This window comes from Taudactylus pleione, unplaced genomic scaffold (assembly GCF_031769625.1).
Source record: "Taudactylus pleione unplaced genomic scaffold, aTauple2 ptg000064l, whole genome shotgun sequence".
In the NCBI taxonomy this organism is placed as follows: domain Eukaryota; kingdom Metazoa; phylum Chordata; class Amphibia; order Anura; family Myobatrachidae; genus Taudactylus; species Taudactylus pleione.
Genome location: NW_028284466.1, coordinates 13,795,946 through 13,823,423, shown reverse-complemented (window position 1 = coordinate 13,823,423; position 27,478 = coordinate 13,795,946).

Here is a 27,478-nt window from a genome sequence, read left to right as displayed (position 1 = left end):
TTTCTATAGGATCAGATGGCCTGGTTAGCAATGCAGTCAAGGCCATCCTGCTTTGCAGTTGGTACTGGTGAACACCTTTGCCATCCCTATAGAAGATAATGCCAATATTGACATGCTAATAGACATCAATTAGCCTACCATTCAGTTGCAAAAGTTTATACGGCATTCCTGAATATTTATGGTTGTGATACTCCTGGCCTGGAAGCATCTGCCATGGAACTCAAAATCAACCTACCTGATCAGTTCTATGGTGATTGCAGAGTCTTCTAGTACTTCAGATAGAGCTTCAAGATATATTTCAAACTTAAGCCAAGCTCTTCTGCTTCTGAGAAACAGCAGGTCAGCATTATCAGTATTATGTCTCTCATTAAGGTCAATCTTTAGACATGGGCATTTGATTTTGCTCCCAATCATCCAACTATCCAGTATATTTAGGCCTTTTTTCTCTGCTTTAGGATTACTCTGTTATGATCCTAACAAGGTTTCTTCTGCTGAGTCAAATTTGCATGCCTTACATCAGAGCTGTATGTCAGTGGATCATCCCCTGTGTTGTTGCTGCATGCCCTGTGCTGGCTCCTGTGCATGCCTAAAACTAGCTATGTCTCTACAATATTTTCTTAATCATGGGAATGAGTTAACAGCTGCAGCATCAGTGCCAGGCCAACAAGCCCTCCACTGATACTAACCTGTCTTTTTAATGTAATTCATTGTAGATAGAAATATATCAGCAAAACTGGTATATACAGTATGTTATTTTGATTTTGCCTTTCTTGGGAACTGATGAAGTGTATTCTAATTGTTTTAGATAACCCATATTCTCCCTTGGGGTTGCAATGGCATATAGGGCACTACAGTGTAAGGACATACTTAATGGGGCACTACAAGAGTGGGAGCATATGGAGCACTACAAGACTACAACAATGGTGGCATATGTGGCACTCCATGACCGGGGGCATATGGGGCACTACAAGAGTAGGTGAAGGGCATAAGTAGGTGTGTGCAAGCTGTGCGACCACTCACCCATGGCTCCTGCATCTGGCTAGCAGGGTGCCTAGAACAGCACCCTCAACCAGAATCTCTGTAGCAGTACTGCATGGAGTGTCCTTAGGACGCTTTAGATGGTCACACCGCTACCCTTACACTGGATGCTCCAGGCATTGCATTAGTAAACGACGATTGTGACCCCACCCCTCCACATGTCATCGCACTGAGGGGGTGTGGCCTGCATTGGGCACCGGGAGCACTAGTTATGACACTGAGTGGGTGCATAAGAAGCATTACAGTGTGGGGGCATATGTTCTATAACAATGTGGGGGAATATTAATTGGTACACTACTGTGGGGACATTATTCAGTAATGTACTATTGTTGGGCATATTCTTAACTGGGGCACTAATATGGGCCATATTAACTGAGGCCTCTGAAAGTGAGATGGCGCTGGTGTGTAAGCTTACACCTTGAAAAAGATATCACATAGAGATCGAAACGTGTTGGTCCCAGGACCCTTAGGTTCTTTTAAGATTCATTACTGCCGGGGAAGCTGAATGACCATGCAGTTCATGGACTTCCGGAACCCACTGACAACACTTATCAGGTCATTTATGTTTGACATCTATGTAGCTTCTATATTTGCAGCAGATTCTTGTTTTATCTTGTCTGTAAATAAAACTGTTTTTTGATTGAGATCATTGTCTCCTTCTATTTATGAGGATCCACACACTGGTTAAAGCGGTTTTTGAGGACTGGACAAGAAAATACCCATTCTAAAGATACCTCTATATGAGTTTTAAAGACTCTACTCATGTGAGTAGGGTATGCACCCATCTTTTCTATTTAAAATTTTTAATGGAAGAACGTTATTTGGAAGGATAAAAAGAAATCTATATGAGCTTACACCCCACCCATTTTTTAGTGAGTGGTGTACGCTATATATAAATACACATATGAGTGTTACTAACACATTTATGTCTACTTGTTGTATAAATACTGTGTTAGAAAGATATGTGTTTTATGTCTTTTTCATATTAACTGGAAGTGCCCTCCCATGAATTGATGCTACATTGGGGAAGCTCTGTTTCTTATTGAACTACAATTCAAGTCAAAGTATTCCTTTATTGACTTTTTTATTTAAACATTGTAATCACCAGCGCCATCTCACTTTCAGAGGTTATGTTTAGTAATTGATATCTGGGATTTATGTGGTGAGATGCTGTTTTTTTCTGATTAGTGGGAACGCAGCAGGAATTGTTGCGCACCTTTTTGAGTTATCTATTTTTATAAACATCAGCATATTAACTGAGGCACTACTGTGGGGAAATATAATTAACTGTGGCACTTCTGTGTGGGCATATTAACTGGCACTACTGTGATGACATCATTAAAAGGGGCACTACTGTGGGGGAAAATGAAATGAGGGGCACTCTAATAAAGCTCACAGGTTGCTGGTAGACTTGGAGCTGACCTTGCCTTTAGGGTGCCTACAACCTTACCTGCAATTGTGAGGGAAATTAATGAAATACTGGATGATATCTTGAGTTGCTCCAGGGCCTGATTCAGAGATGTACACTAATGCAATTGCAGCTGCAATTTTGCATGGAAAACAGCTGCAAAAATATGCTAATTTTTACAAAGCTCACACGAGGATAGGGATGCCCAGTGCTGCCTTTTCATAGCCTTCAAACAACGTGCAATAGTGTAAACATTGGTACCATTGATGCACATCAGGCAGTCACACAGCTTGTAAGTTAAATCTAACCAGTGGCAAACACAGCATCTCTTCTCACACACAGAGAGATTTCAAGCTGTGAAGGGGATCACAATGGCTTATTTATGCATGTCCATGAAACCGCGTTTAAATGGTAGACATGCCTGTGCTTGCCTAACCACTCCCTGTTACCTCCTCCAGATGTTCACTGTCTGTCACTCACTTTGCAAATTAATTCTATGTGTAAGCACAATTGCAAAACAATCACTGTATGTGTGCAGTGCAGCTTACACGCATGCACAATGGAAAACAGTCAATTGATCTGCAGAAATATTACCATTGAGTAATCAAACCCCCAAGTCTGGAAAGCAGCATTGGGAACAAGTTTGTTTGGTCCTTGAGAAGTTAATAAAAAATTGTCTTTTAGCAATACTTGTGGTGCAATTTTGAAGTTCCTTCTGTGTCTTTTCAAGGCAATGAAATTTAAGCTGAAGGAGTCTCCATGGCCTGTAGGAAGGGTTAAGCCATTTAAAACTGGGAACCTACCTTAGATTTTAAAGTGTTAACAACAACTATAGGAGGTTTATTAAGGGATTCCCTTCTATTGTTGCTCCACTCATTGCCTTGACTCACCAAGGAGTTGATCCAATTCAATAGTTAAAAGATTCTTCCAGAGCTTTTGAGTCTTTGAAGATGTCCTGTCTGTCCACACCAGGGGGTACATTTACTAAAGTTTGCTTAGAGATTCATTTTTATGAATCACTGAAATCTCCTGAGATTGAATTGAACTTGAACAGCAAAAACACACAGCAAATCTCAAATTTACTAAGAGTGGATTTTGCTTTCGATTTTCAACTAGAATTCGATCTTGTTTCAGTTTAAGAAAAGATTTGCTTTTTGATTTAGCACATTCTTGTCCAAATCAAACAGCAAATCCCACTCCAAAACTAACTTCAAAGCCCCAAATGAATCAAACTGCTTAATGCTTTAAATATCAGCATGAGCAGTTCGTTGTGACACAGATACATGCATACATCAGTGAGATGCATGCATGTATCTTACTGAATCGAGCTTGTAATCGAGCTTGTAAAGAGTTACTGGTTGTGTAAGTACAGGGAAAAAATTACGTAGGGTCCCCCTGAACTTAGCACAACCAGCACCAGGCTCTGATCCGGTCCTGGTTCTAGAATTACAGGGGAAAAAATGCATAAGGTTCCCCTGTAATTTCCACAACCAGAACCGGATCCTTTCTAGAGGGGGGGGTAATGTCACTGCCAGGGAAACTTTAGTCCTGACCACTAGTTAGCCAAGGCCAGAGCACCAGGGAACCACAGGCCTAGGCTATCCCTGCCATCCCTGGGCAGTGGGTGGCAGATTGATAGTGTAATTGTAGTGTAATAAAGGTTAAATGTAAATATTGTCTTTATAGTAGAACAGCAGGTCCCAGCTAGTCTCCCCTGCTTGCTAGTACTTGGAAAACCACATTAAGGGCCCACTGGTACCTGTAGTTCACCTGTAAATAAATGTTTAAATAAACACAATAAACACACAGGGTTGGCAGGGATAGCCTATGCCTGGGGTGCCCTGGAGAGGGGGACCCCATAATTGGGGGGAGTCCCCACCTCCCCAGAGATCCCTGGCCTGGGCTGACTAGTGGTCAGGGTAAAGTTTTGGCTGGGGAACCCGGTGATATGGTGTCCCTGGCTGTGACTTTACCCCCCCTCTTCTAGAAAGGGTCAGGTGCTGGTTGTGGGAATTACAGGGGAACCCTTTGCATTTTTTCCCCTGTAATTACAGAACCAGGACCGATTCTGAGCCCAGTTCTGGTTGTGCGAAGTACAGAGGAACCCTAGGAAATTTGTACTTACACAACAAGCACTGGCTATGAAATGTCTGGTTGTGTATTTAGGGGGGTACCCCATGTCATTTTTTGTTAAACATGAACTCTTTACAAGCTTTTTACAGTAAGATACATGCATGCACCTCACTGATGTATGCATGTATCTGTGTGAAATTTAACTGCTCATGCTGAAAACGAATGCATGAATTTCTTCTATTCATTTGGGGATTAGCAGTTTGAGTTTCAGTTCGTATATCAATTGATTTACAAATTGAATGTTAATAAATTAAGGGATCCTTTTGTCCTCTATGTGAAATCATCGATGTTTTTCAGAAATTCAATTTAATTTCTAATTTCTTTTTCTATTGCATTTCACATGCGTTTTGGCCTTTAGTAAATCCATTCATAAAAAAATCGAACCAAAATCGAATGCAAAATCGAACAGAAATCAAAATCGAACCATAGTAAATATACCCCCAGGTCTCTATCACCCAACCTAGAGTTTCCACTTTTGTTTTACCTCTAATGATGAAGCTGGAGCCATCCTCTCTCAAGTTAATCCTGTTGATAGAAAATTGCACACATGTGCATTCTTTTCCAGGAAATTACATGCTAAGAAAAACTACAGACTTGGAAACAGGGAACAATTAGCCATAAAATAAGATTTTGAGGAAGCATACTGTTACAGTTCTTACTGATCATAGTAATTTGCATTATACTGTATAAGGTGCATACACACGTAAAGATTTTCTGTCCAACCATCCAACTAGTTGATTGATTAGAATGAAAATCTGGTAATGTATGAAAGCAAATGACAATCAGCAATTTGCTCCCAAATGCCTGGAAAATAGACAAAAACTGTTGTTTGAGCAAATTGTTTAGATCAAACATTTAACAAACTTGTCTCACGGCCATTTTCATCTGTTTTCTGGCATTTAGGAGCAAATTGCTGATCATCAGTTACTCCCATACATTACCAGATTTTCATTCCAACTAATTAACAAGTTGGATGGTTGCACTGAAAATCTTTACGTGTGTACCCAGCTATAGAGTTAGCAAAGAGATTAAACCCCAGACAGGCCAGGTGGGCACTTGATTTTACTTTAAGATTGGTTACTGAGCGGGTTTCAGAAATCTTAATGCTGACACTATTTTTAAGAGTTTCTTGAAATAGCATTAAGATTCATCACATCCTGCATTGATCATTCCATCAGATAAGGTTTCCCTAGGTCTTATCAGGGATTTGTTGCATCTCCTAAAAACTTTCTAAAACCAATAAACTATTTAAACTCCATGTGGGCTATTTTTTGTTCCAAAAATTGTGAGATGTGAAGTACTTGGAGGCCCATTACTGCAAGACTAAGGAATGTTTCCTGTTACTGTTATGGGTTAGTTAGAACTTATGTATTGTAAATAAATACAAGAAGGGTAAAATGTATAACAATGTATAAGCCACAGATATATTCAAAAGTTAAAGTAAATGGTACAATAATTGATAATGTAAAAGGCTGATAAGAACAATAAATGCAATTAATCTTAATTAGTGAGATGGAATATACTCTTTTACCAATGATGAGATAGAAGTCTTTAAATGTCAGAGTGTTGTATGCGAGCTAGTGTTATGGATATTAATGAATATGATCTTATGAATGGAAGTTATGTAATGAAATTTAGTGATTGATAAAGAACTAGAGAATGGGATAATAAAATGTGTTAAATGTGCTGTGAAAATAATCCCACAGTGATTCATGGAACACAGTGAGTGAAAAAGATGACTATGCATTAAAAAGATAGTAAGAAGAAATAAGTAATGAAAAATAAATTGTGATTTTTGAATGGATATGGGCATAATCACTTGTGAGAATTATTATTATTTTTTTATTTTGCCATGGAGTGAGGTTTTTCCGCAACCATGGGTTTTTTTCTATTCAATTGGCTGCGAGAAATGCAGCCATGGTAATTTCAGTATGAATTAACACATCTTTTTTTAATTGCAGTTTAAGTGCAATTGCTAAATTGAGAAAAATACCCATCTTAAGATAAAAATGTTGGGACTTGGGGCCTGATTCAGAGCCGGACGCTATTTGCACTCGCTCGTTCAGAAAAAGGGGCCGGATATTTAAATAGAGCGCTCGCTCTTTGCAGTCTGTTGACGCCTCTATGTCTGAATGAGCGAACGAAACATGCGCTCGCTATTTTTTTTAAAGCGCCCCCTGGCCGCTCGCATCCTACATCATCTCTGCTATTTATTAGATTAATCGACTACATCGAAAGGCGTATGAACTGCTTGCAGTGCTTGTGGTAGCATTTTCCTACCTCAATCATGCGAGCAGTTCAGGCTAAAAGACAATCAAGTGACGTGGTCGATGACGCTGCTTTGGTAATTATGCACACCCTTAAAACGCCCGTTTTGACTGTTTGGCAAGCCTGCGTTCGGATCTCCACTCCCCGTTTTCAAGCACCTTCCCCTGTTTCCACCCACAAACGCCTCATTCTGTCTCTCAAATTAGCAGGCATTCGCTATTTTGCGAGCACACAATTTCCGACCGCAATGACTGGTTCACGCATGCGTATTACAACCCATACGCATGCGCAGTTGTGCTTACGAGCGGCTCCGAATCAGGCCCTTGGTTCAGAACCTCTGGGACACCTCTCATTGATAATGACAAATTAGGCAATTGGAAGTTTTTAATTAGCTTAATTGGTCCAATAATTGCATGTCATTATTGGGGTGACAAAAATGGTCTCAAATTACCTCAAAATTATTATTTGTGGTCTTTTATACACCCAAAATTTAACTAAAGTATTTATTTAAATTAAAACATAGCTTTTTATAATTTTTTACAACTTTTTTGTTTGAGTCATATTTAATCTATTGAAAAAAGTTTTTTTGATTTAAAAAAAAGTTTTTTTGGGGGGGAGGCACAGGCTGGTTTGCACATTTTTTAAAACTTTTAATGCAGGTTTTTGTGGAAAAAAATACTGCAACCAATTTTTAAAATAGGATATCACCAGAATTGAAAGCACGCGTATGTTAATGAAAAATTGGTCAAGATAGCCGTAGTAGTTTTACGTGCAAAAAACTTGTGGGTAATTGAATATTTCCCATAGAAAGCAGTGATATCAACAAAGAATTTATGAAAAATAATAATGAAACTTAAATTAAACATACATTACTTTATTCAATTCACTACCAGTTTGTGGGCTATTTAGTTATGATTTTCAGAGTTTGCAGCTTCTTTTTAGTCTATGCTGTTCACAACATCTAGCCAGCATGCACTCAGTTCTTCATGCCAAGTTTGGAATTGAAAATGAGGCAAAATTGAATATTCCCTGAAAACTCATATCTAACTTTCTAACTCTCTCCCCTTTTACACCAGGGAGCTGCCCGGGTTAACCCTTCAAAAACCCGGGTTTTAGCTCCGGTGTAAAAGGGGTATTAGTCAGTCACATATGTAGATGAGTCTTTCACATGTGGCGATAATCCATTACATGCAAAACAAAAGTAGTGCCACAAACATAGTGCAATATTTTCACAAAAATGTATTTCTCCCAATAAAATTGTGTATTTTTGGCAACATTTACAATACACTAGTTCGTATAACAATTAATAATAGGTGTGGAATTACCAGAAGTCCCTCTAATAAGGGCCCGTAGATGTATTGGATGTATTTCATCCAATACAAGCAAAATCTGTGATTTCTAGAAATATGAATTTTGTGCCTCATTTTAATTCTGAACATGGTGGAAAGGACCAAACCACTCATCTCTACTTTCTTTTACCCATTATAAAAAGCTTCCATCAGTGATGGCTGGTAGCAGTTATTTCAAAAACTAAATGGGCAAATGAATAGATGTTAGGTTCCTTTAGAAATGCTTTCACTAACACTATGTAGATTATTTCGGCAGGAATTTTAATGGAGTCTTGCAGCTAATAGAACTCCCCCTAAGTGATTACTGAGACTCTATAGCTTGTACTCCACAGTTTGAGCAAAAGCAGGAAGGCCACAAAAGTACTTTACTGTAGGGCACACTAAAGTAAACCATTAAAATAACTACCTTTATTGATAATATGTCTCAGCATAGACATACATACATAGAACATATTAGAAAACCAATAATGATTAATATAGCACACACATATTTCGCAGCGCTTTACAGAGAGTATTTGGCCATTCACATCAGTCCCTGCCCCAGTGGAGCTTGCAATCTATGTTCCCTATCACATGCACACACATACACACTAGGGTTAATTTGTGTTGGGAGCCAATTACCCTACCAGTATATTTTTGGTGTGTTGGAGGAAGCCGAAGTAACCAGAGGATACCCACGCAAGCACAGGGAGAATATACAAACTCCACACACGTAGGGCCTTGGTGGGAATTGAACCCATGACTTCAGTGCTGTGAGGCAGTAATGCTAACCATTACACCATCTGTGCTGCCCTGATAGGTTAAATAAAAATAGCAGATATGCTCTTATTATAATTAAAGTGAATTATCGCTATTAGGACGAACCATGTCCTTGTATACAGGAATAAATGGAGCATATATGGAGAAGAGAATTGACTGATGAATATATTAGTTTAAATATTGTAGTTGGAAATGCAAAATGCTCCTCCTTTAGTAATACATAGTCAAATATGTAAACATAAAAAGGATTTGCAGGAATTTATATGTATCAACTATACAAAACATCAAGAAAAGGTTATATATATAAAACTCAGATAAATTTCTGCTGGTAGCTCCTACTATAGTTGGCCATCCACTATACAATAGCCAAAAATGGTTGTTCAGACAAATTGGTTAAAACACACAAATTTAACCAATTTGAAAAAAATAAATGTCCTTTTTTTCAGTGTTTAAGACCATATAATCAACTGTAATTTGCTCCCATACTTTATCAGGTTTTCATTCCAACCAGCCAGATTGGACAGATATCTGACAGAAAATTGTATAGTGGATGGCCAGCTTCAAGTTGAACACTGCTAATAATGGCTACAAAGATAACACTTCTGTTGGAACTTTTGGCAATATAGTAAAGGTCAGTATTAGGACAGCACTGTACCTGCTGTCAGGTGTGTTCACAGTGAAGTGACCTGGTGCAGCTACAGCACATGGCAGAAAAGGAAAAGCTCCTGATAAAAGTACAGCTGAAAGAGAGAGTTACATTTCTGTAGTCATATGTAGGTTCTAATTAACAAACTGATAGGTTGGAACTGCGCTTAATATGTAATGAGTAATATAGCATGGCTGAATGAACATGAGATACACAAAGACATATATATATAATCATAAATATAATTTATTAATGTCATCAACAAGTAAAACCTATGTTTGACAAGCAATTATCATTACATAAACATGGTATTAAAAATCTGTAAATAAACAGTGTAAAAAAGGCTACTCAGTATGTCTTCCAAACGACACCCGTGACCTTAAATTTGTCCAGAAATATTGCATCCAATTAAAAATGTTATTGTTTCAAGTCTTTGAGCTCATATTTAAATATCCAAAAATGGAAAATTGTATCCAATAAGTCTTATGCACCTTACATAACGTATTTTGAAAGCAATCATAGTGATTATCTAATATCAGATCTTTCTTGTGGCTCCAATCACCCTCTGTATGCTATAGTAATCGGCATGAAGGGGCAAAGGAGCATCTGCAAATCACTTGATGTTATTCTCCTACACACTGTTGTGCTGCTGATACTTACCGAGGGCTGTCTTTGCAGTTAATATATACTCAGTCTGTAGTCATTCCTCTTGCAGCTACAATCAGAATATCACTGTGGGTTGGTTCAATATGGAGCAGTAAGCAGCATACAGGGAGCTGCTTTTTACGGCTATGTAAGCCCTCCATTCTATTGTGGGTATGGGAGCCGCCAGCTATTTCAATCGAACTCCCATCTTTGCACCTGCAGTATACTGTAGTGTCTGGATTTATCTCACTTGTTCCAGGTAAGGCAAGGGCATTAAGTAGGTTTTATTCAATTAACATGTTTTGCTCTGGAAGGAACTTTTGCAAAGAGTAACATGTCTCAGGGTAGTTGCCCTTAAATACCTGCTTCAAAATTACTCCATCTCTCCTATTGGTCATGTATTTGCACACAGGTGTAATGGGTTTTAAACGTTTGCAGACTCCTCAGTTGTTTTTTTTTATTAAAAAACAAGCTTTCCATAGAAAAAAACAAAAAAAGTGGTTACATCCAACCTTAATATACAGTATATACATAAAAATATGCCTACATACGCATGTCAAGGAAGGTTTAAAATACATATATAGACTTTTCAATCAGCATAGATATAGTTGTAAGAATTGTAAATACTCATCACACATACTCCAATAATAACAATAGAATAACACAAACTTCCCCACCAGGATTTAAACCCCAGACCATTCGCATACTAGACCACCACTCTATCTTCCCATATTGTCATTTCTAAGATGTTCATGAAATCTAGTTTTCAATGCCCGAGTGGTCCTACTTACCCACACGGGCATTGTAACACGTTAATATGAGTGTCACAATTTATATATTCACATATTCAAAATACCTAATTATTGCTCAAGGATTTTATCTCTCTGGTCTTATTTTGATAAAGCCACAAGTTATACACCTCTTTTACCACATTTGTAGCATCCTTGAATGTGGGGTGCTGATATCAATGTTCTGATATCATTTTTGGAATTATGATCTTCTTTTTATTTATTTTTTTTTAATTATGATCTTCCTACACCTTCTATCTTCCTATACCTTGTATAGACTAAATCAGATTGGTTTTTATATTCTCAATATTAGAAATTACGATATGGACAGATAGAGTAGGGATAGCATGTTGGCTTAGTATGTGAATGGTCTGGGATTTGAATCCTGGTGGGGGAGTGTAATTTATTTTATTTTTTCTACTATTGGAATATGTGTGATTAGTAACTTTTTATAATTATACCTATGATGAAAAGTCTATTACTGTATGTCTTTTTTAACCCCTTTTGGATATGTGTATGTATGCATATTTGTATAATGACAGATGACCATGACGTACAGTAGAATTGTACATACATATTACCCTTGCATAGACCAAATCAGGTTTGGTTTTATATTCTCAATCTTAGAAAAGTCAATGTGAGGAGATAGAGGTAGCATGTTGGTCTAGTATGTGATTGGCCCGGGATTTGAATCCTGGTGGGGAAATTTATGATATTCTATTTATATTATTGGAGTATGTGTGAGTAGTAAAAATAATTTGTACAATTATATCTATGTTGGCTGAAATATATATATATATATATATATATATATTTTTTTTTTTTTTTTTTAAACCCTCCTTGACATGCGTATGTTGGCATATTTGTATGTATATATATTATGTTGGATGTCACCCCTTTTTTGTCCATGTTTGGCTATGGAAAGCTTGTTTTTGAAAAAACTATTGAGGAGTCTGCAAGCAATTAAAACCTATTATACCTGTGTGCAAATACATGACCAATAGGTTAGGTGGAGTAATTTTGAAGCAGGTATTTAAGGACATCTTCCCTGAGACATGGCACTCTTTGAAAAAGCTCCTTCCAGAGCAAAACACATTAGAAATTAAAATCTTATTGACCTTGCCTTACCTAGAAAAAACAAGGAAAAGGATTGTCTTTTAGTTTGGTGCACTAGATAGTTAATATAACTCTTGTTTTTAATATATATATATTGTGGTGCGTTCTTAATCAGTCATGTTGATTATAATACAATCTATGATACAATATATCCTTTCATTAGTGTGTGCACATATGCACAGGGTATCTAGGGGTATTGCTCTTTTATACATAATATGCTTCTATGCTTAATCTATCTCCGGAATCAGTAGTTGATATATTATCAGAGTATAGGTATAGAAACTCTATTACACATAGAGGTCTTCTATGTTTCTCTAATTTGGTTATAGATAATCCACATTTAGCAGCAGAATCTGCAGATTAAGTAGTATGGATAGTTTAAATTGTAATTGAAAGAGGTGCCAAGCTTATGTTGCCATGCATGTATTTGCAAAGAATGGTTCTCACTAGTTGCCATCAGATGAAATGTTTATGGCTTACTAAGGTAAATTCCCTCACACTTCCCTGTGTGTTTGGATTATTTATACATGGTCCACATTAAGTAACTTAGGGCCTGATTCAGAGCCGCTCGTAAGCAGCCGCTCGTTCGCTCCGAGCGATGTTTGCCCAACTGCGCATGCGTACGGATCGTTATACGCATGCGCGAACCAGTCAGTGCGGTCGAAATTCATGTGCTCGCAAAATAGCGAATGCCTGATAATTTGAGTGACAGAAAGAGGTGTATGTGGGTGGTAATAGGGGAAGGTGCTTGAAAACGGGGAGTGGAGATCCGATTGCAGGCGTGCTTAAAGGTCAAAACGGGCGTTTTATGGGTGTGCATAATTAAAACAGCAGCGTCATTGACCACGTCACTGGGGTATTTTATAGCCAGAACTGCTCGCAAAATTTTGGTAGCAAAAAACAACCACAAGAATAGCGAGCAGCTCATACCCTGGTCGATGTACTCGATTAATCTAATAAATAGCAGACATGACGTAGGATGCGTGCGGCCAGGGGGCGTAGTTTCTCAAAAAACGACCGCAAGTTTGGTTCGCTCGTTCAGACCTAGAGGCGTGAACAGACCGCAAACAGCGAACGGTTCATTTGAGTAGCCACCCCTATTTTCTGGACGAGCGAGCGCTAATTGCGTCTGGCTCTGAATCAGGCCCTTAATCCACAGACTGAATGTATCAGACTATTCTATTCAGTTTAAATTATTGACTTTAATCAGGCCAGTAATTATCTGAAATATTTTTGTACTTATATTTAATTTAAATGCTTTTGCTCAATAGATCCATGCATTCATTGCTATGATCATTGTTACATAGAAAGAAAATGTTTCGGTATGTGGTACAGTGGAAACAAATGGGGCAGCTGTGGTTAGAGTAGTAAGTTTGTTGCTGTTTTAAATTATCTCTGCAGGATATGGTCACATTACCATGGATAGTGAGTCTTTTGTGGAGCGTAATTTACAAATCAAGTCATTATATTTTGTATCAAACCACTAATCTTTCAGTATTTTCAATTACGGGTAAGCGGTAGTTGCATACTCCTTAGCACTCATAATTAAGTAGTACAGTTGCGCCAGTTACATTGTGGTTGATCACGCTATAAACGTGCACATGCATCGTGCCATGCAATTCCCTGCACCTGCATATGCTATGGTACTTTATGGCGTGCACTGCGATATCACCATGCATTGTTATTGAGGCACGTACATGGAAACAGTGTGCATGTCTGCTGGCGGGCACGCGTCTCGCGCTATGCGTGGTGCGATTTACTGCCCCAATGGCAAGGATATAGCTAGGAATATCTGTATATACTCATTGCCCATCCAATGTTATTGAGTGCCTTGGTTTAACATAATTTAATTAGAAAGACAGATTATATAAGTCTAATATTGCAGCATTATTGTGCTCTATTTTAGATGGTATTAATATTATTTAGTGGTTAGAATGTTCACCGGCATTTAATATGTAGCTTTGGTAATCTTAGCTCTAACACTGCAGTGGTAATCTATTTACACATGTCACTGTGAACCTTATTCTATCCCCTTTCCCCTGTGATTAGACATAGGACCTGATTCAGACCCACTCGCTAAGTTGTGCTCAATCTGAGTGATTTTCGCTCATCTGCGCATGCGTATAATTCGCAGTGCGCATGCGTATAATTCGCAGTGTGCATGCACAAGCCAGTCTTTATGATCTGATCTTGGTTGCTCAAAAGCCACTATCAGGTCGCTGCTTTGAGTGACAGTACCATTTGTGGGTGGTAAAATGTGAAGGTACTTGTGAACGGGGGAGTGGATATGCGGACGCAGGCGTGTCAGGCCGTCAAAACGCGGTTTAAAGGGCATGCATAATTAGCAATCTAGCGTCAATGTACACGTCACCTGCATGTATTTCAGGCCGCACTGATCGCAGTGCTTGCAGCGGGGAAAGGCAACCTGAAGGGCTGCGAGCAGCCCCAATGACTCTCGATGTTACCGATTAATCATACAATTCCCAGAGATGACGTGTGTTGCGAGTGGAAAGGGGGCATCTTTAAACACTAGCGATCACTCATCGCCGTAGCTCGCTATGTCATAGAGTGCCCCCTTACGTGACGCAGTGCGAGTGCTTAATTTAAATATCCAGCCCCTTTTTTGCCGTGAGCAACTGAATCTTGCGAGCGGGTCTGAATGAGGTCTATGGTGCACTAGTCTATTAATTGCATTCACACAACATATTTATTAGGCAAGCTGTCCGCCACCACCGATGTATGTTTCACTGACAAAAATGCTGTTTCAAGCCAACCCGATTGTACCTTTGGCAGCACCCCTGCATAAAGAGATGCATTGTGCATTATGAATGAGAATTCAGGAATTTTGTATTACATTTAGATAAACACCTACAAGTGCAGAAGTATTTCCTTTGCCCCAGATTATGTAAGGTGAATACGACTTATTGGATACAATATTAAAATGTTTGGATATATAAATATGAGCTCACAGACTTGAAACAATAATGTTTTATTGGATACAATATTTCTGGACAAATTTAAGGTCAAAGGGGTTGTTTGGAAGACATATTGAGAAGCCTTTTTACACTGATTATTAAAAGAATGTTAATACAATTAGTATGTAATGATAATTGCTTGCCAAACATAAGTTTTACTTGTTGATGACAGTAATAAATTATATTTGTGATTATATATATATATATATATATATATGTATATCAGCCGAGTCTGGTCACATTTATCTGAGCTCTTCTATGCAGCTGTCTTTGGTTCTGCCTAGCTCCCTGCCAGTTTTCAGGTAGCCTCAGGATTCCCAGCACCTAGCAGCCACTCCTCCTCCCACTACAGTTGTATTCCCACTCACCTGCCAGACCACCTTCTTACCGCATCGACCCCTGTCTACAGTTTGTTTCCCTCTGGACATACCTAAACATTATCACTCCACTACTGTTACCTTCATTCCCAATATTATTATTTGCTGCTGGACTTATCACTTAGCATCACTCTGACCCATCTCCACTTTTACGCTGAACTTTGTTCTTTCATCTCTACCATTACATTCATTAAACAACCCAAGGTTTTCTACAGTTCTGATTCTGTGTCCCCTCCTGTATTCACCCCGGGTCCTCAAGAAAACTAACCCCTGACAACAAATGTATCTGAGCTATATATAACCTTATCTTGATGTTTTGTATAGTTGGTACTTGTAAATTCCTGGAGGAGAATTTTACATTTCCAACTACAAATTTTGAACTTATTTATTCACCAGAGTCAATTCTCTTCTCATTATATGCTCCTATTTATCCCTATATACAAGGACATGGTTCATCCTATTAGTGATCACTGGTGTCACAATGAGGGTGCAGGGGGTGTGGGTCGCATCTGGGTGTCACCCGTCGAGAGGTAACACAAAAGTGTCCTCAGTGACAGGAGCCAGGTGCTGCACTGTAGCATTACGTGCAGCACTCAACTCCTGACACATGGAGGGAGCCGGCACTGCAAACAGAGTGGTCCCCGGGGGCAGTCCGCACCTCCGGGACCCCAGCAGTGACTAAAACAGGGGTTCAGCCCACAAGGCAATGCCCCCTGCCCATGAGGCCATGCCCCCTTTTCCAGGAATGTGGCTTGGCCGCTCGCACTACAACCCTTCCTTCACCGGTTGTACAAGCAAGGAGGAATGCCACTGTTAGTGATAATTCTCTTTAATTATAAAAATAATGCATCTGCAATGTTTATTTCACCTATCTGCCCGACACTTACCTCCTATATTTTTGCCCTTCTTTCCCTACCTATGTTTAGTATGGAATATAGTGAATATGCTGGTTGACGGGATGCTGGCTGTCAATATACCGATGCCGGAATCCCGCCGCCTGGCAAAAATGCTGATGTCGCTATCCTGAAGGGAATCAAGATACCGGCGTTGGCATCCCGACCGCCGGAATCCCGAAAGAATGATCCGGGGTATGTATGCACGTTAAAACAGGGAAGGGGGGGGTTAGGTTTAGGGACCCCCGGGGGAAAATTAGGGTTAAGCACCCCCGGGGAGGGTTAGAGTTAAGCTGTGGGGAATGGGGCTAGGGTTAGTCACTACCGGGGGGAGGTTAGTTTTAGGCACCCCCTGGGAGAGTTTGGTTTAGGATGCGGGAAGGAGGGGTTAGGGTTAGGCACCACCGGGTGGAGGTTAGGATTAGGCACCCCCGAGGGAGGTTAGGGTTATTCTCCACTAAGTGAGGGTTTGGGGGGGAGAGGGTTATCCCACCGCTGTCGGGATTCTGCACCTTTGGGCTCCCAGCATCGGAATTTGAACCAGTGGCTAGTCAGCCGCTGGTATTTCATACCCAACCCGTTTAGTATATATTTTTATTATCTACCATATACAATACTTGGAAAAAAATTGACCCACATACATGTACAAAAAAAGATTCCCTCAAGTGGAGCAATCATACATATTACATATCAATACAAATCAGTCCTTACATCTTAAGGATAATTGTTTCTTTTTCTCAGAATGAGCTTTTCAATTTCTTTTACACATTTTCCTTCTCTGTTAGGTAGAAGTACTTTAGACAATACAAAAATTAAATCTCTTATTTCCAATTATAATGCTTATTCACTCAAAAGCAAAAAGAAGAGAGAACATAGGCCCTGATTTAGAGCCGGACACTCTGACAGAGCGCTCGCTCTGAATCAGGGCCGGTCTTTGATTTTTAGAACGGTCACCTGGCCGCTCGCATAGCTGTGGGTGACCACCCACAGCTACAGCGAGCGGCCAGGAAGATGGTCGCGATGGTCAAGACCATCGTGACCATCGGGATTGCGATGAGACCCTTGTGGTAGGGTCTCGTGGCCGCAAGCCCCAGAGAGATTTCGTCTCTAAAAGAGCCAAAATCTCTCCCACTGACATCACTCGTGATGTCATTGGGGCCGCCCCCAAACGGAGGCGTTCACATGGGAATGCCTCAGTTTGGCAGCCACTCCCCCGGCCCGCCCACCAAAGGGGGCGAGCTGTCACTCAACATCGACAGCTCGCCCCCTTTGTTGCGAGACCCAGAGCGACAGAGTGCCCATCGCTATCCGGGTCTCGCACATGCGCACGATGGAGCCGGCTGCATTGTGCGCATGCGCACTGGCCCACCATCAACCCGGTTGTGAGCGCACATTGCTTGTGACCAGGTCTGATTCAGGCCCATAGTGCAATATTGCCAATAAAAGGGACAAAATTAATTTTGACATCATACTCACATTTTATATAGAATTTAAATCATATAACCACAAGGGTATAGACAGAGTATACAGTTGCTCCATAAATGATAAGTTACCCTCCCAGATCAAATCGGGTTGGGGTTCAGAGTTCCGGGATTCTCTTTCCTCCTAAGGGAAACTATGAATTACAGCAGTGGTTCTCCAGTCACAGATCATCAACTTGTCACCAGTTTAAAGCTTTTCGGACCTCACGTCCTTCCTCAGAAGCATGGTTACCTAATGCACAGTCTCAGGTATTTATACCTACATTAATTGAACAAACAGCAACACACATATGCAGTGCTTAAAGTGGTTCTAGAGAAGTGGAGGAACTCACCTGATGCTTATTTAATAACTGAAATGTGCACTCCTAGAGCGTGTGTCACAAAACATGGGGCGTGGTCCCAAAAAGGGGCGAAGTATCAAAAAGAAAGGGCCATGGTCACACAATAGTATCCCCAATTCAAATTACACAGTGGCGCAATCTTATTCACATTACACCACACACAGTGTCCCTGATTCACATTACACCACATAGTAGTGTCCCTTATTCATGTTATGACACAAAGTAGTACCCTTTTTATCCAATGCCCACATTAGTGCCCCTTAAACACAATACCCACAGTAGTAGTGCCCCTTATACAATGCCCACAGCAGTAGTGTTCATTACACATAATACCCACAGCAGTAGTGTCCCTTCTGCAATGTCTACTGTAGTGGTAGTGCCCCTTATGCAGTGTCCAAAGTGGTAGTGCCCCTTATGCAGAGTACATAGTAGTGGTGCCCCCTATGGAATGCCCCCAGTAGTAGTGCCCCAAGTAATAATACACCCTGTAGTAATGCCCCCAGTGGTAATGTTCCCATTAGTAATGCCCCCTGTAGTAGTGCCCCCAGTAGTAATGCCCCTTGTAGTAGCACATCCAGTGGTAATTCCTCCAGTGGAAATGCCCCCTGTAGTATCACCCCCAGTGGTAATGCCCCCAGCGGTAATGCCTCAATTAGTAGTGCTCCCAGTAGTAGTACCCCCATGTGGTAGTGCCCCCATTGGTAATGCCCCCTGTAGTAGTGCCCCCATTAGTAGTGCCCCTTACACAAAAAAAACACAATACTTACCTTAAGCCCCACTTCTGTGTCTGATGCCATCCGTCTGGCTGCCTGTACCTATGGATGTCATGATGTCTCTCCCGTAGTGCACACTGTGGGAGTCGGAAGCTAGAGCTCAGGAGTAAACTCCAGCCTCCGGCTACTGCTGTTGCTCCCAGCAACTCCCTGCATTGCCGGGCTGATATCCTGTGTTAAATGGGCCAGAGGAGGCGGAACTGGTTCAGTCTCCAAATGGAACTGACGGAATGCAGTTCTGCCCCGTTCCGGCCCACTTTAGCCCCTGTACATGTTGATTTAGGGTGATTGAAATCAGAGGTCTGTATATCCCTATTGGTTTTCCTTTATGTTCTATGTATTTCCACATCATGCACTGAGCTGAGCAGGCTGTGTTCAGCCTGTGCTGTGATCGGAGCCTGTGTAATGTAAATAGAGCTCATTACACAGGCTCCGATCACAGCACAGGCTGAACACAGCCTGCTCAGCTTAGTGCATGATCCAGGGTGTATGTTAGTGACAGGCTGAGGAGGGAGAGAACACAGCCGGCTCCCACACCCTACTGCTGCTGCAGGACTGACCGGAGAGTAGACTGTCAACCCTGCAAAGTGGCACTGTCTGTGAGCTACTGACACTGTGCAGGGAGACATTACAGCCTCCATGCTACACCATTGCTATATTGCCCCCGCACAGAGGGGAGAGGGTATGGCTCCTGCTGCGCTCGAGCAGAGGAAGAGGTGAAGCAGAAAGATGGCTGGGGAAGAGGAGAGCAGGGAGATGGCTGGGGGAGTGGGGAGCCGGGAGATGGCTGGTGGAGCAGGGAGATGGCTGCTTCTGCCCTTGCTCAAAGGGGAGGATAACTTCTGCTCTTGAACAGGGATGGGTTTGCAGGGAGATGACTGGGGGAGCAGGGAGATAGATGGCTGCTTCTGCCCCTGCTCAAAGGGGAGGTTGGCTTCTGCTCTAGGACAGGAATGGGGGTTGCAAGGAGATGACTGGGGGAGCAGGGAGAGAGATGGCTGCTGGTACTAAAACTGTGTATTCACATACAGTGAATACATAAATATATACATAGTATTAATCAATGTGGTCACAAAAAAAAACCTGTACAGAGGAGCCATTGGGACCAGAAAGGGGAGGTGCCAATACAGGAAAGAAGAGGAGTCATAATTAATCATTAAATTGCCACCCTAATAACAGTCTAGATCTGCCACTGGTCTATGGTGAGTTAAATTATCATTAAAGGTTGCTATTTTAACTGTTTGCTATAGTGTGCCTCATAGTGAAGTACTTTTTCTGTCTTCCTTTTATTGTTACTACAATATACTTAAGGGAGTACTTGTTATAACACTTAATATGTAAATTTCTCAGAATTTTGGTTTCTAATTTAGATTACTTATTTCCTAATTCTGTACTGGGATCACCCTCCCCTTGTTGATCAGACTCCACATTTTTCATCAGATGCTACTTTGCTCCCAGAGTGATCAATGTGTGCAACAATCACATATGTGCTATTAATTTGTTTTCTTTTACAGTTTGGAACTTCCTGGTCCATAAGGTCATGTGTGTTCCTCCCATGATGTGTTTACCCATGTTGGATCAAGGGTGAATTTCCAAGCTTGACTTGTGACCCAGAGGTTGTTTCAGAGGTGGGGCTACAGTGCAGTCCAAAATTCAAATAAGGGATCCACATCAGCTGCTAGTGAGTCCCAGCCAGCAATGTGTGGCAGTGTTTGGAAGGGCATTTGGTGTACCTCCCCTATTCGAATTTTGGACTGTGCTGCAGCCCTACCTCTGGAGCAGCCACTGTTTTGACAGTTTTGCAAGAAATAGGCTGTCTAATGCTATTTCTATATTGTGAGGTTATGGGGCTGATTATATGTCAGAGGCAGATACTGCAGGGTGTTTTGGTGCAGTCATGTTGGTACTTGTATGTAAATGCCACTACAAAGCCCTGCTCTGGTGTAAATCCATGCATCCAAATATGCAAGGAATGAGCACCCACTGTCAACTTTCATAGACACTAATATATTGTTGGTGCATCTTTAGACTCCACCATCGGTCACACTATCAAAATGTTCCCAAGCCCCATGGCAGGTGCAGTTACTTCATCTGAGTATGGTCTCCTATGTGAGCAGTTGAAGACCTGTTTATGCAGCCACTTTCAGAGACAAGTCAATGACATGTCTGGAACACTTCCATAAGATACAACATCTTTGTGCCTCTTTTTAGCCACTGTCACCTTGCAGGAGTGCCCCTTTACATTTCGAAAATCATGCATCTAAATTCGACCTGTGACTCTGAATGAACAAAATTGGGACCCATGCTCGGTGCGACTCAGATGAATGTGCAGAAGAAAGAACATTTAGGGAATAGGACATAAGTCTATGGAAAGTTTCCATAAACATAGTAGTACAGTCACCTCTTAGGGCCTGATGCAGAGTTGTGCATACTGTATGAGTCAATTCAATGAAGCAAGCATATAGAAATGCGTATATTCGCCACCATGCTGAGTTGCACACATCTTGCGTTGCGACCGGCAAACATGCCTAATTTCTCTTTTGTCCAACACTGGGGTGCCCTTTTTTGCATTAACACACCCTCACTAAACTGCATACATCAGAACACCCTTTATTAGACCAGTCCTGCCCCTTTGGTCATAAGTGTAAATGCAGACAAAATGCATAAGACTCTCCATTACCCATACCTGTGTTCTATCATATCTGTAGCATGGGCAGTGTAAATTCACCCAAGATACACTTCACAACCTGGCATACCTTCATCTCTGGTTCAGACCCTTAATTTTAAAATTTGACATACTGTACTGTACCAATCACTGGTAAACTATCAAGTTCACAATATGACCAACTAAATAGAGGTTTAAAGAGCATTGCTTTTGTTTGACAAGGAAAACAGCACTGTGATGAAGTGACTACTGTACCTCTGTGTGTGCACAAAATTGGTGACCTTTAAAGACAGGAAAAGTATCTTAAAGTACAAGTCAGCTGTTGTTGTTTTTTTGGAACAAACCCATTAGTTTAAAAAAAAAATTCCCCAAAAAACTGCTTGTTTACATCACATTTTTGTTTTAATTAATTAGTTAGAGTAAGAGGACATTGGATTCTGTAGTAATAATAATAATAATAATAATAATAATAATTAGTAATTATTTTAATTATTAAAATAATTGGTGATGAATTTTCCCATATGCAGTCTGCTTGTTTGGTGTAAAAGGTGTCATATTAAAAGTCAGTGACTGATTGCTGAGCTCTCAGAAGTGCAATCTGGAACTTTTTGGAATGAGAAATAAAACCTTTACCAACCTGCCAGGTGCTAAATCCTCAACCCTTAAAGCTAATTTAAAAGTCTCAACTATCTAATATTTAAACAGTGTTAGTAAGAAACTTGCTGTGTTTTCTAAAAAGTTAATTATTTTTAAAATGTCTGATTGCCTGATAAGATGATTAGTCACAAAAAAGGGGAGCCTATGGCTAGTGCTTGGCCCAGGACCCATAGTATATTAAATGTACTACTTAAAGACTTGTTTCAGGAATATTATTGATAGGATTTATAAATCCTTTATAAGTGCATTACCGTAGCTTGTCATACATTTACTGATGATATCTATGAAAAAAATGTCACTCATTTGCACAGGTACAGTATAGCACGGTGATTTGCATCTTTCTGGGCTCAAACCCCCCTCCACCCACTATTTAATTCTGTGAATGTGTCACTGAGCAGTGAGGGGCATGATGACAATGCTCATTTCATTGTAGAAGTTGGGGGAAGCTGGGGGGAGCCTGATCTATTCTCACTGGTATCTCTCTATGTTCATTCACCATGCCAGTGTAGAGATATGTTATATTTATTCTCATGCCATTCATGTTTTAACTGTTCATGTTGCAATACATTTTTGCATTTATTAGTGTGGTCTATTGTTTAAACCAGCGCTCCACTTATCCTTCTTTCCATTGGAAGCTGGGGGGAACCTGATCTATTCTCATTGGTATCTCTCAGGTATCTGGGAGAGCTCCATGAAATTCCAAGAGACTTGACAAGTCTGATTCAGAACTAACCAAAACCTGTCAAGCTCTGATAAACTGCAAAACACTCTAAAGTATTTTACTCCCTTTTTCATTGCAAATTAATAACCATCACTGAGCAAATAAATTGCCATAACTGCTTACAATTATTTAATCTTTAATTCAATTAGGTTAATACATTAAACAAGGTTATTTTTCTCTAATATGAGCACATCCCAAGCCGCAGAAATGATTTACTAAACATTTATTGTCTACTCCTTATTATATTACTTCATTATTATATATATTTTTTTTACTCTTGTAATATATTACTAGGCCCTTTATTATTTAGCCATTTACCATATTCCTGTCTTCTTTTAGTTAATTTCTGATAATACCTGTATCTAATTTACCAATTAGAGTAATTGTTTGGTGTATATAAGATAATCCCCATCTCTCTGGAGATCGCATGCCTTCTGATAAAACCGGGAATTTTTAAGCCCGGAGAAACACGTCAAGGGATCTCCCTCAAACTGGAAACAGACACTTTGGCCATTCTCCCACTACCTGCACATTCAATCCCATGCAGGGAGAGTCAGCTGAGAGAATGCTTCCTATCCCCTTGCCGGAAAGGACATTCATATCCATGGAGCACCCAGCCTGTTCAGCCAGACGGAGCGTGTCTAGCTGCCTGGCCAATCGCAGAGGCACCCGCTACCACACTCAGTCACAGCCACACCAGTGTGGTGTGCCTGGTCCCCGCTTGACACGGATCCGGGTACACTTCAACACAAGCTGGACAATACCCGCACAGTGTGAGTACTGGCTATGCCACGCAGGTGATTACAGTTCTCCAATAATCAGATTCTCCTTTTGGCAACATTGTTTACACGTTCTTGCTGACCTTTACCACCATAGTGGATATATAGAACTTGTCTGTGGACTATTCATTTATTGGACTCTGGAATGGTCCCATGTTATTATTATATTTACCATATGTTCATTCACCATGCCAGTGTAGAGATATGTTATATTTATTCTCATGCCATTCATGTTTTAATTGTTCATGTTGCAATACATTTTTGCATTTATTAGTGTGGTCTATTGTTTAAACCAGCGCTCCACTTATCCTTCTTTCCATTGGAAGCTGGGGGGAGCCTGATCTATTCTCATTGGTATCTCTCAGGTATCTGGGAGAGCTCCATGAAATTCCAAGAGACTTGACAAGTCTGATTCAGAACTAACCAAAACCTGTCAAGCTCTGATAAACTGCAAAACACTCTAAATTATTTCTCTCCCTTTTCGTTGCAAATTAATAACCATCACTGAGCAAATAAATTGCCATAACTGATTACAATTATTTTAATCTTTAATTGAATTAGGTTAATACATTAAACAAGGTTATTTTTCTCTAATATGAGCACATCAAAAGCCGCAGAAATTATTTACTAAACATTTATTTTCTGCATGAAGAAGCTGTCACTGACATAGGCAGTGATACACAAAGTTGATAGTGCCAGCAGATCAGTTTTTGACCGATTTACACCTATCAAGCATTGACCTACAAACCTCTTATATTCATTTAAATGCTAAGTAAACATTAGCATAGTTTCTTGGTATCTGCTTAATAGGTTTTGACCTTTTTTCATGAACAAGCCAAATTCAATCTACATTCTGAAGGAAGAAGGTGAAATGAGTCCTTTCAACTTTACTCTCACTTCTGATACAGTTTATTCTGCAATGATCAAAAACTAATCTTTGTAATACCTTAGACTAACTGTTTATTAGGCATAATATACAATATGGTAATTTGAGAGCCCATACAGTCTTTGATTTGTGAAACAACATTTTTTTTTTCGATGTGTGAATATCCCCAGCGGTGGAACTAAATAGAATTGTACTAGGGAACAGAGCTTTTGTTTTAATTTGAGCAGACCCAAGAGACATTGATATATGAAATCCAGCTTTTCTTTCAGAATTCTATAAAGATAGCAGGACTGTAAAACAGTTCAAGGCTATAAATTGTCTTTGGAGGTTTAATGTGCAGACTGTACTTGTTTTTTGTTGTTATTTTTTATTTTCATAACTATGTGAATTGTAGCACAGAATTATTCTTTTTAGTAAGACATTATGGGGGTGACTCAGAGGTTGCAGGTAAAACATCGGGCGCAAGTGCCTGACGTTTTACCTCTGCGCATGCTATACACTGCGCATGTATCCCGATGTTTACTACTGGGAGACGCACATTGAAACTGCATGGATATCCATGATATTTTGATGGGCGTTTATGGGTGGTAACTGAGGATGGTGGTGGCTAACATTTAGTCGCGGGTCTGTCAATGTCAGTTGCAAAGACACAAGTGACCAAGGTTACATTTTGCACGGCAGGTGCAATATCCAATGGTGCGGCAGATGGTGCGCAGATTGTGTGTCTTTGTACGCACAACAGCGGATTTGCACCTCAGCTGTGGGGCTTCTCAATAGGTTGCCCATCGGCAGCAACATTAGCATAAAGCAGCTACAGCATCTGCATCCACCTCTATATCACTACCTTTATGTGGGTATCTTGGATATTTCATGTAATGTTACTTGTAAAGCCTGCAAACTATATGTACGGCTAAGAACAAAAAAATATTTAATTTATAAATATTATTCTTTAAAGGGTATATATACTCCTTGGGAGAAGTTTGAGTGAAGGGCAGTGCTTAAAGTGGTCCTAAAGACATGATGGAACTCACCACCCCCCCATCCTCAGTGCTATCTTAATAAAGGGATAGAAAGGGGCATGATCTCAAAAGAAAGGGGTGTGGCCATACAATAGTATCCCCAATTACATTATACTGTACCCCTGATTCACATTACACCATATAGTAGTGTCCTTTATTCATGTTACTACACACAGTAGTGCCCTTTTTACACAATGACCACATTAGTGCCCCTTATACAATGCCCACAGTAGTAGTTCCCTTAATACACATAATGCCCACAGTAGTAGTGCCCCTTATACAATGCCCACTGTAGTGGTGTCCCTTATGCAATTCCCCCAGTAGTGGTGCCCCTTATGCAGTGCCCCCAGTAGTGGTGCCCCTTATACAGTGCCACTGTGGTAGTGCCTCTTATGCAGAGCCCACAGAAGTGGTGCCCCTTATGTAGTGCCCCCAGCAGTGGTGCCCCTTATGCAGTGCCCCCTATTCAGTGCATCAATTGGTAGTGCCTCCAGTGGCAAAGCCCCCATTAGTAGTACCCCCAGTGGTAATGTCCCCATTAGTTGTGCCCCCATTAGTAGTGCCTTCGGTAAAGTGCCCACTAGTGACCCCAATAGTAATACCCCCAGTAGTAGTGCCCCCAGAAGTAATTCCCCATGTAGTAATGCCCACAGTAGTAGTGCCCCTTACACAAATAAAAACAGTAACAATACTTACCTTAAGCCCCGCTCCTGCATCTGCCTGGTCACCAGCTCCTCGGAACTATGGGAGTGACATCATGATGTCTTTCCCATAGTGCACACAGCAGGTGCTGGAAATCTGAGCTCAGGAGTGAACTCCAGCCTCCGGCTTCCACTTTAACCGGGATCCCGCTGGTAACAAAATCTCAGTGGGCACCCGCCAACTCCCTGCGGTGCAGTGCTAAAAGGCCAGGGTAGGTAGGCTCGAGTAGGCGGAACTGGTTCTGTCTCCAAGTAGAACTGACGGAACGCAGTTCTGTCACAGTTCCAGCCCACTTTATCCTCTGGTGAAGGGTAATGTTCAGTGCTCAAGCTAGTGGCCTCTGATGGATTGTGACAGTCCTTCAAATTGTAATATATATATATTAGTATAACTCAGAGATGGAACTAATGCTGATTCAAGAAACTGAGACACTAGAACCTGTGGTCAATCAGGATTCTGTCAGCTTGATATTATTGTTTTGTCTTCTTTTTTTCATCTGGAACGAGCACCAGAGGAAGCAGTGCACCTACATTGGGGCCAGCATGGAGGTAGGTCTGATCCTGAAGGCTGAGGCAACCTGCAGCAATGGTCATACAGATAAAGGAACCACTACAACCAGTGTAGAAGTAGAGTGACTCAAAGTGGTCAGCATTAAAGAAAAGAGAGAAAAATGAGATCCAGAGTTGAATGTTGTTTTTACCTATGTTAATAGTGGTCTTTTAGAGTGCATTTGATATTTTCCTATCTAATGTTCTGTCTTTCCATCCTACATTTCCATTTACTATATATGTTTATTCTATTAAGTTGTTTAAAGCTGTCTGTCCTTTGTTTTATTGGGTCTGACAATGACAATGGCCACAATCAAAATGTTGACAGATCCAAAATGTTGTCAATCAAAATGTTGAAAGGTACAAAATGTTGACAATCATTTGTACCTAACATCTTATTTTATAATGGCGAGCTGAAGTAAACATAACAGGTTGTGCCAGGGGCATCTTAACAGAGGAGGGGGCCCATGTGCACTTCCCGTGTGGGGCCCCCTCCTCTCCCCCCGGCGGG